The 11,157-nt window shown below is 38.6% G+C and overlaps 1 long non-coding RNA gene across 1 annotated transcript; it reads right to left on the bottom strand.

The window, feature by feature from the left end:
* Nucleotides 1-6,719: 6,719 nt before the first annotated feature.
* LOC107566256 (uncharacterized) lies at nt 6,720-8,813 on the bottom strand. Its single transcript, XR_001606491.1, has 2 exons — nt 8,273-8,813; nt 6,720-7,982 (listed from the first exon to the last, which is right to left on the bottom strand). It is a non-coding gene; the product is annotated as an uncharacterized lncRNA (long non-coding RNA).
* Between the last annotated feature and the right edge of the window lie 2,344 nt (nt 8,814-11,157).

Raw genomic sequence — 11,157 nt, 5'->3', positions numbered from 1 at the left:
CTCCCACACTCACACACCCACACACACACACTCACACACACACACACACACACACACACACACATACCTACACACACACATATACACACACACACACATACACACACAGACATACCTACACACGTGCACACATACCAACACCTACACACACACGCACACACACAAACAGATCAAGAAATTACTCTTAAAGATTTCAGTTTCAGTCAAGATGAAATTAAATTAAAATACTATAAATGTCTCATTGGCTTCTCTTAAAAAACTGTATTTTTTATTTTTTTTTATTTTGTAATTTAAATATATTTTGAATTGAATGTATTTCGATTTTAAAAAACAAAGCATTGTGATCCCAGACAGATCCCAGAAGACATTATTTTCAAAGGCTAGAAATGTCTCAGCAGAAATACACAATGTCTGCATTGTAGGAATTAACTATAAAGAGACATGAAGAGATTGACATTTAAATGTGAGTGGTTTCTTCCTCATTCGACGTGTTTCTCTGTGTCTCTTTCAGGTTTTTGTGAGTTTCGCGCGGCAGCAGCGTGATGAAGAGGACGGAGCTTTTGAGAACGACGTGGATCTGAATGATAAAATACAAACATCAGCGACATGAATCAAACACCAATCAGCAGAAACCAGGCACTTTACCAGAGGCATTAATTTATTTGACATCTAAATCTCCATGTAGGCCACCAAGATTTAAAGCTTTAAAACGTCCAATCAAGAACAGAGAGAAAACCTTCAGGAAAACTCAGGGTCGTTTTTATACAAGATTTTTATCAGTGAAACATCTGTCAAATTTGCACTGCCTAACATTATATGCTCCATATTTTTAATGTCTTATTTCCATGCACATTATATTTTTGCCAAATGCAAACAGATTATATATTTACATTTGCATTTTGGTGATTTTGGGTTTATTTTTGACTTTATATCAAACAACAGAAAGAACCTTTAGCTTTATTATCAATTTATTTTCTAGTTGTCACTTGTACGTATTGAAAGACCACATGCATTGATTTTTGCTTATGAATCTCAGGACTAAAATGTCATGCACTTTAGAGCAGCGCTTCCCAACCTTTTCTGTCTTACATATCTGTACTACAACGTCAATGAGGCTCAAGTATACTCTAACATGTTTATATTTTATACCGCAAGTCATATTTTCTCTCATAGGTTTTTCAAGCAAAATCAAACTCTGTTTTGTCTTTTAGTTCACATGTAGCTGTGGTTGGGAATCACTGCTTTATGTCTGTAGGAAACACTCATGTATGAGCGAAATGAAGATGTTCTATGCAACGAGAAGATTTTATCTCAGCACTTACTGTATGTGCTCTTAATCCTGCCGTTTATTCAGCATTCGTATGCACTCCCATGATCCTGTGCGTCTGCCGCTCGGATGTTTGTTCTGCTTATTGCTTTATGCACAGACACACATTAAACATTTGCACACTCCGCCGAGCCTCGGCTTTCATTTCGCAGATTCAACCTTTCCTGCTGCAGACACTCGCTTCGGCTCGTTTTCTGTTTCTTTTTCCAGTCATGATCTTTAAGTAGTTGATTTTCTATTACATCTTCCTACAAGAAGCCACACTTTTGTAGCTGGGTCATCCTTGTAATGCATTAACTTTTCCCTCTGTAGCATATGCTTGTAAATGCGTATGAAGTGAGTCTTACGAACTAGAAGAAGAGGCTTTGTGAAGCCTCTCACACGGGTCTGTAATTGCACAGAGAATGGTTAAGCTGATATTTGGACGCCAGCCGAGGCCGCATTTAACGTTGCCATTAGCGAGAGCAAATTCCGGCATCACTCTCAGTATGTGAGAGCGCTCAAGTCCCGACTTGAAGAGCAATTATAGAATGGCAGTTGAAAATGCTTAGTCCTGTTCACAGCGCCAGCCAAACTTGGCACTTTGTGAGAAAATACAAAACTGGTGATGGAAATAATATGAAAGAAAAAACTATTAATACATTTGATGGTGAAAAGTTTCAGTACTTTTTAGAGGGTAAAGTTGGGCATGTTAACATGGGGAGTCTATGGGATTGACTCCCTTTTGCAGCCAGCCTCTAGCGGCCAGTCGATGAATTACAGTTTTAGTCACTTCCGTGTTGGCTTCACGAGAGAGAGCGGGAGGTTGCTGCTTGGTTAGAATGAGTCGTTTTAGGTAGGCATGGCTGACTCTTAACTTTTATAAAGAATATCTCTTTGGATTAGAGACTTTAGTCTTTGCAACTTTACAGATCTTCTTTATGCACCAAGAGCTTGTAACACTCCAAAGAGAAAGGAAGAATTGAAATAGCCTCATATGACCCCTTTAAAGTGCATTGCACTGCAACTCTTTCTGTCAGTTAGAAAATTGTATGTAACTTATTCAGCTTCTACAAGGTCAGTTAAAAGTCGTTTGTAATTTTACCACTGAAATGAATCTAATGCATTCTGAGAGACAAGAGTGTCAGGAAACACAAACTAGCATCTCACTGACCCTCGTCTTCACAAAACACACACTCGCAGGGCATCAGACCTGGCGCCCAGCGTAGGGTTGGAAGCAGAAAGAAGCTGATTACAGCCTGTCGCTCTCATTCACTTTCCATCTCTTTATCTTCACTCGGTTCACTCCACACGAGCCGTGGCACACTTCACATCGGTGTTCAAACTGAAGCTCTGTTTTGAGGGAGCAGCAGGTTTTTCTGAGACGCAGGGGTCGATCTGCAGCTACCTGAGGCTGTCAGCATGTGTTTGGTGGACACACATTTATACCAGCTGGTACCAAAACTTACGCAAGGTTCGCTCCGTTACCTCTGAACATCTCTGTTATATGTCAGCTCCTCTGTCTCTGCACGGATGATTCCTTCACCTGTTACTATATTTGGCTAATATGGAGATTTTAAATTTAAGTCTATTTGTACAAGCTTAATATTACTTGCACGAAAGAGAAATTATGACCAAAAATAAGAAATGTAGATTTTTTTTTGTTTCCTTTTTTACTTTTCAGTGAATCCTTTCACTTTAACAAAAAAGTGCACTTATAGAAATAATTTCCTTTAAAAAATATACTGACAATATAAAAAAGTGTTTTCAGACACTTAAGCACACGTTAATCACAAATGAATTAAAATTCATTATAGTTTATCTGTATACCAAACGCAATTAGTTAGCGTGCTCTTTTGACCCACTTTACATCATTATATGTAATTTCATAATTATGCTATTGTCTTTCAAATATGGTTAAAGTACTGCTGAATGTGCTGAGCTGAACTTGTATGTCATGTATTCAAAAAAATTGTAATCGCACATTTCTAATGATGGCATTGCAATTTACTGTTAACATTATGTTAACTTTAAATGTAATATTGAATAACACTCTACAATTAGAATTAGAATCATACTTATTAAAGTACTTTATTTGTGCTTTAATGTTAGTCAACACATAAGTGTACATCTTTAAAACACAACATAATTATTTAGACAAATTAAAATGTACTTTAAAACTTTAAATTTGACATTATTACAAAGTAGAATAAAGAAGTATAGTTTTTTTTAACTTTTCAATGAATTTATTTCCCTTATGAAGAAGTACACTTTAGCATACTTTTAAATGAGTACTTATTACATAAATAATATTAAAGAATATACTAGAGTTGTTGTGTATATTGAGAAAACGAGAGGGCCAAGCACCGAACCCTGAGGTACCCCAGTGTTTAGCTGCTGTGACTAAAACACTCATCCCCTCCAAAATACCTTGAGGTTTTTACCCATGAAGTAGGACTCAAACCAGGGAAGTACAGATCATGTAAGGTGTGATGAAGCCTTTCGAAGGGCAGTGTGTTGTAGTAGTTTAGTTTTTGTTCTGAAAGGGCACCTGGGTATTTAATAACAGTAAAATCTGCTGGGTTTTATTAAGCAATAAAATGTTAATGTGGGCTTCGGTACAGGTTTCGGGCAGAGCATGGATTTTGACATGTTTCTGAGTGCCGGCTGCCGATATGCACGTGTGTGAATCTATGAGCATAAAACCAGACTCAAGGGGAACCAGGGACTCTTTACCGATTGATGGATCATAGCAGCTTCAGGAAAAGAGCTCTAACAGATCTTTTGAGCATTACTGTCGCATACAAACAAACACATCAAAAAGATGTGCCTTGTGATTCCAACTTAAGTATTAAGGGATGTGAAGGATAGAAATGATTCAATTAAAAAATATATATTTTTTTATTTTTAATCAGCAGCTTTTTGAATGAATGAATGATGCATTTATATAGCGCTTTACAATCATGTGGGGGGTGGTCTCTCCTCAACCACCGGCAGTGTGCAGCATCCACCTGGATGATGCGACGGCAGCCACAGGACAACGCCGCCAGTGCGCTCACCACACACCAGCTACAGGTGGAGAGGAGAGAGAGAAATAGAGCCAATCAAGTGGACGGGGATTATTAGGAGGCCATGATAGACAAGGGCCAGTGGAGGGAATTTGGCCAGGACACCGGGGTTACACCCCTACTCTCTACGAGAAGTGCCATGGTATTTTTACTGACCACAGAGAGTCAGGACCTCGGTTTAACGTCTCATCTGAAAGACAGTGCATTTGACAGTAAAGTGTCCCCGTCATTATACTGAGGCATTAGAACCCACACAGACCACAGGGTGAGCACCTGCTGGCCTCACTAGCACCTCTTGCAACAGCAACCTAGTTTTCCCAGGAGGTCTCCCATCCAGCTACTGACCAGCTCAACCCTGCTTAGCTTCAGTGGGCAACCAGTCTTGGGCTGCAGGGTGATATGGCTGTTTTAGTTAGTATCTTATCAGAGGGAAGTAGTTAATTTTGGTTTATAGTGATACAGTTGTTGTGTGTGTGTGTGTGTGTGTCTAATTGTTTTTTTGTTTTTGTTTTTTGTAGTTTTTCAAATCTGGCTTCATGGGCCAAGTTGCAACGTTTCTATTGCTGAACGACAGTGTTTGAAACGCTTGCAAATGACAGCATTTCCACAAAAATATTCAGCAGCACAACTTTCTTTTCAACGTTGATATTTAGAAATGTTTCTTGAGCAGCAAATCAGCATATTAGAATGATTTATTTTGTATATTTTACACAATGTTCATTCATTTATATCACCAGTTTCGAGTGACATCATTTTGTCCTCATTGGTGCATCACTAAACGTCGCTAAATTAATATCTGTAATTCCGTGTGTGTGTGTGTGTGTGTGTGTGTGTTTAACAGCTGTGTGAGAGTGTGTCGCTGCCCTTCTATCAGCAGTGCTTTTGCTCTCCTGCTGGTGATTGTGGCATCAGGTTCACAGGGCAGGACTGAAGGTCCCACAACAATCTGTTCTCTCTCTCTTTCTCACACACACAAGTCCTTGTGTGCCATATGGATGCAGAGCTGCTCATGTCAGATCCTGAGATGAATGTGCATGGAAGACGAGATCGAGCAGAACCTATTGAGAGAGAATCATTCCAGCGCTTCAGAGGTGAGACGCCCTTGACCCATAAAATGTGCTTGTGAAGAGTCATCTGAATTGTGTACACTCACCTCACATGGAGACTGTACTCATAATAGTTCACTATAATTGTTGTAAATAATATATATATATATATATATCAGCTGAATGACATGACGCGGCTGTGCTTCACTAATCGTCAGAGAGAACCCTGGCACTCATTGGCTGTTGCTTCTGTAGATACGCTAGTAGTGTAGTGTAGTTTAATATTAGAGCTAAAAATACACAACAACATATTTCTTATCATGATTTACTGGTGTAAACCACAGGAGAATCAGTACATGTATGGATGAAGAAGCAGACACTCTCTGAAGACAGAAATACAGATGAAGACAAAAACAAGTGTAAACGTCAGGAAATATGAGTAGAGACTCCTAGTTACTTTATGAAAGTCACAGGAGTCTTTTATTGGACAGTTAAGTGAATTAATTACTGTGTAGATCACTCTCTAAAACTAGTGACAGAAGAAACAAAGCATTTCAAAATGTTGAATCAATTGCTTCACAAAAAGCCACACGCTGTAAATGCGTAAAAACGGTGTAAATAATATGCAATGAAAACTCAACCCAAAACATGCGCAAAAACACCCTTTACAAACCAATTGCCAATGTTGTATTGACAGTATAATTAAAAAACAAAAAAAACAAACATCAATTTCACAAACCATGCAACAAAGCCTCATTTACTGAAGTTGGGTATGCGCTCCGAATCACTGATTCCAAACAAAAGATTTGATTCCGATCTAAAAGTCACTACTATCAGAGTATAATTTACATAAAATTACTGTTTGTAAGAATTAGAGAAGCGATTCGCTCAGTGTGAAGCTGCCTTAACAACAGGAGCTTGTCCATGTTTCCTGCTGGTAACGCTACATCTCTCTCTCTCTTTCTTAAATGAATCTGACCGAATCAACAGCACAGGGACATAAACACTTGCTGTACAGCGTGAAAATCTGATAGATTTCTGATAGCAGGTGTGTGGAATGAAAAGATGGATCGATCAGGTTCTTGCGTAGGTGGATGCGTTGTGTTTCTGAAGGTCTTTGTGATGTGAGGTGTTTGATCTGTGTGTGTGTCTGTGTGTGTCTATAGTCATCCATTATTCCTCGAGATGAACTCTGTGTGTGTGTGTGTGTGTGTGTGTGTGTGTGAGAGAGTGTGTGTGTGTGCGTGTGTGTGCGTGTCTATAGTCATCCATTATTCCTCGAGATGAACTCTGTGTGTGTGTGTGTGTGTGTGTGTGTGTGTGAGAGAGTGTGTGTGTGTGCGTGTGTGTGCGTGTCTATAGTCATCCATTATTCCTCGAGATGAACTCTGTGTGTGTGTGTGTGTGTGTGTGTGTGTGTGAGAGAGTGTGTGTGTGTGCGTGTGTGTGCGTGTCTATAGTCATCCATTATTCCTCGAGATGAACTCTGTGTGTGTGTGTGTGTGTGTGTGTGTGTGTGAGAGAGTGTGTGTGTGTGCGTGTGTGTGCGTGTCTATAGTCATCCATTATTCCTCGAGATGAACTCTGTGTGTGTGTGTGTGTGTGTGTGTGTGTGTGAGAGAGTGTGTGTGTGTGCGTGTGTGTGCGTGTCTATAGTCATCCATTATTCCTCGAGATGAACTCTGTGTGTGTGTGTGTGTGTGTGTGTGTGTGTGAGAGAGTGTGTGTGTGTGCGTGTGTGTGCGTGTCTATAGTCATCCATTATTCCTCGAGATGAACTCTGTGTGTGTGTGTGTGTGTGTGTGTGTGTGTGAGAGAGTGTGTGTGTGTGCGTGTGTGTGCGTGTCTATAGTCATCCATTATTCCTCGAGATGAACTCTGTGTGTGTGTGTGTGTGTGTGTGTGTGTGTGAGAGAGTGTGTGTGTGTGCGTGTGTGTGCGTGTCTATAGTCATCCATTATTCCTCGAGATGAACTCTGTGTGTGTGTGTGTGTGTGTGTGTGTGTGTGAGAGAGTGTGTGTGTGTGCGTGTGTGTGCGTGTCTATAGTCATCCATTATTCCTCGAGATGAACTCTGTGTGTGTGTGTGTGTGTGTGTGTGTGTGTGAGAGAGTGTGTGTGTGTGCGTGTGTGTGCGTGTCTATAGTCATCCATTATTCCTCGAGATGAACTCTGTGTGTGTGTGTGTGTGTGTGTGTGTGTGTGAGAGAGTGTGTGTGTGTGCGTGTGTGTGCGTGTCTATAGTCATCCATTATTCCTCGAGATGAACTCTGTGTGTGTGTGTGTGTGTGTGTGTGTGTGTGAGAGAGTGTGTGTGTGTGCGTGTGTGTGCGTGTCTATAGTCATCCATTATTCCTCGAGATGAACTCTGTGTGTGTGTGTGTGTGTGTGTGTGTGTGTGAGAGAGTGTGTGTGTGTGCGTGTGTGTGCGTGTCTATAGTCATCCATTATTCCTCGAGATGAACTCTGTGTGTGTGTGTGTGTGTGTGTGTGTGTGTGAGAGAGTGTGTGTGTGTGCGTGTGTGTGCGTGTCTATAGTCATCCATTATTCCTCGAGATGAACTCTGTGTGTGTGTGTGTGTGTGCGTAAGAGAATGTGTGTGTGTGCGTTTTTGTGATTTTATGAGGACACAAATTTGTATTATGACATGCATATGGCATAGGTATTACAAGAGAAGGTGATTTATGAGGACATTTTGAGTATCCCCATATTTTTTTCAAAAGGCTTATAAATCACACAGAATTAGTTTTTTTGAAAATCTAAAATAAGGGGTAGGGTTGGTGTAGGGCAATAGCACATACAGTTTGTACAGTATAAAAACCATTACACCTCACAATTCACAAAAACAAACCTGTGTGTGTGTGTGTGTGTGTGTGTGTGTGAGATGTTGCACAGATGGCAACTTGGATCCGAGTAGCGAGATTAACTGTGTTTGTAAGGTGAGCGGTGTCAAGAGGGCAAAGGTCGTGAAACTACACACACAAGTTTGGTCAAGGTGCGGAAACCCATCGGCCCAGTTTTAGTAAACCAACCCTCATCCTGTATAACCAGCAGGAAAGACACACACTTTCACATCAAACTGAGCGTCTGTCAGATCCAGCTCTTCTGAAGCACAGCTAAACCAACGCACTCACTCTCAGAAGGTCACAGTGCTGCAGGTGTGATGGTTTCCTGGCTTTATGTAATGGAACAGCGTCACTTTGTGGTCACTCTGTGAAGTGACAGATTTTTTTTTTTTAACATGTAGAAGAATGTTATCAATGTTAACCAAAAAAAAAAAATACTTCTATCTTAACAATACCAAACCAACCCAACCAAAAGCTTCATTTGGTTCAAAGAAGGTGTATAAAACTTAGAAAAGATCACACAGGAATTCCAGAGAAGCAGTAAGACATCAGAACAGTCCTGGAGCCACTCAGCTCAGAGAGAGATTAACTGCAGGATTACTCTGGAGCCGCTTCATATCTGGGCGTGTGAGAAAGACATATTTCTCACTTAAGCATTTACTCTTTTGTCTGTTTAATAGCTGGTGCCTCAGCCATACATATCTATAACAACAACAACAACCAAATAGCCTTGTTCTTCAGAAGCGATGTTATTCATTTGACTAATTGATTCATTTGATTTTTTCATCGTTCTGCTGTTTTCAGAAAAGTTACGAGCTACTTTTTCGTGGCTGACAGGGTTTCAGAGAATCGGTTCGTTTAGATTATTTGTGTTCAGAATTCACTGATTCAAATCACTGAACAGAAAAACATTAAGCTATAAAATACTAATCGACTGTGTTTAAATGCAGTATTTTTTGTTCAGTAAAATTATTCAATTTGTTGCCCATAATCAAGACTCATTCCTACAAAAACATAATTGATTCAATTACATTTTTTTATTAAATTATTGGGTCACACTTTTTTTTTTAAGTCCAGTTATCACTATTAACTATGACTTTTGCCTCAATAAAGTCCTAATTACTGTTTAATAATAGTTAGTAAAGTAGTTGTTAAGTTTAGGTATTGAATAGGATTAAGGATGTAGAATAAGAGAATATGTGCTTTATAAGCACTAATAAACAGCCAATATGTAAACAGGCATGCTAATAAGCAGTTAATAGTGAGAATTGGTCCTTTTACTCAAGTGTTAGCAATTATTCTTGATTGTTAAATTAATCTGATGCATTTTTTAAATATCACCCCTTTAGATTCAGTTCAGTCAGAAACTTGATTGTATTTTAACTTGTGTTACGGTCATATCAAGTACAAATAGCTTATGTTTATAAGATCAGTTGATATTTTCACTTTTTACAGATCACATTATATAAATTTGTATAATATATATATATACATATATATATATATATATATATATATATATATATATATATGTTAGTAAGTTGAACTGAGGTAAAATGTTTGTATGTATTTTCATAAGGCCAAATCATTTATATTGTAATTTTTTTACTTAATACTGCATGCTTAAAAACTGTTTATTAGTTAACTTCAACAATTATTTTGTAATTATTATTTACAATTTATATACAATTATGTATAAATAAATTATTATTAAATAATAGTAGACAGCTTAGTATCATCATTAATATATGATCCATTAGATTTCAATCAGAATAAAAATTATACAACTAAATCTGGTTTGTGTGTGTGTGTGTGTGTGTGTGTGTGTGTGTGTGTGTGTGTGTGTGTGTGTGTGTGTGTGTGTGTGGGTATAGGACAATATTTGGCTGAGATACAACTATTTGAAATAAAGTGGAACGAATCTGAAATATTTGCACTTAAAGGTAAAGTGCGACTTTAGTTAGTTTGTATTGCAGATTGACAACTAGTTAACATTAACTAACAATAAGCAATACATTTATTAGAGTATTTATCAATCTTTGTAAATGATAGTTCATGCAAACGCAACCGTTTATTGTCAAACAATACGGTAGCCTAACACTTTACAATAAGGTTCCATTTGTTAGCATTAGTACGCCACGTCTAAAATATGTCTAATGCATTTATTAATCTACTTTCTAAAAATCTACTTGAGAGTGAGAGAGAGAGAGCGAGAGCGAGAGAGAATGAGAGAGAGAGAGGGGCAAAATCTAATTAAAGATTTTGTTGAGTATCATATTTGATATATGAGGCTATGTATAAGGAGGGAAAAAGAGCTCAATTTTATTCAGAGACTCAAACTGAGCATAGCAGATACTTACATACAATTATATAAATACCATTCGTCACTATATCTCCAACAATATGTCTTGGTAAGATGAGATCCAAATGATCCAAACATGATCAATGATGACTGAGGAATGAACAAAGTTCCCCAAAAAAGCCTCTTGATCAGATTTGAGTCTCACTGATTTTACTAAGAAGTGATTAATGGAGAATCAAATAAAGCTGAGCTGCTTCAGTCCAGTAAGTGTTCATCTGGAAATATGACTAAACTTGTTCAGTCAAGATTTCAGTAGAAAGACACGTGAAGCGCGAGCTGAAGCTGGACGTTTGTACCATTACACTAAAAGAGTTTTTACTGGATGACAAGTGTTGTGTGCAACAGGTTTATTAACAGCAGAGTTTTGCTCGTTTAGAGGCCAGTGTGGGTTAAACAGCAGTGCTTTCGGCCGATTCTCCGAACGTAAGGGCTTTATTTGTGAGCTCAGCAGAATGAAAGGCTGAATCACACACACTTCACGGTACTTTGAGCTCCACGTGTGAATCACCTTCAGTGACCCAGACGTGC

Source organism: Sinocyclocheilus grahami, unplaced genomic scaffold (genome assembly GCF_001515645.1).
Source record: "Sinocyclocheilus grahami isolate Dianchi unplaced genomic scaffold, SAMN03320097.WGS_v1.1 scaffold1064.1, whole genome shotgun sequence".
In the NCBI taxonomy this organism is placed as follows: domain Eukaryota; kingdom Metazoa; phylum Chordata; class Actinopteri; order Cypriniformes; family Cyprinidae; genus Sinocyclocheilus; species Sinocyclocheilus grahami.
This window is presented reverse-complemented; position numbering and strand designations above follow the sequence as displayed.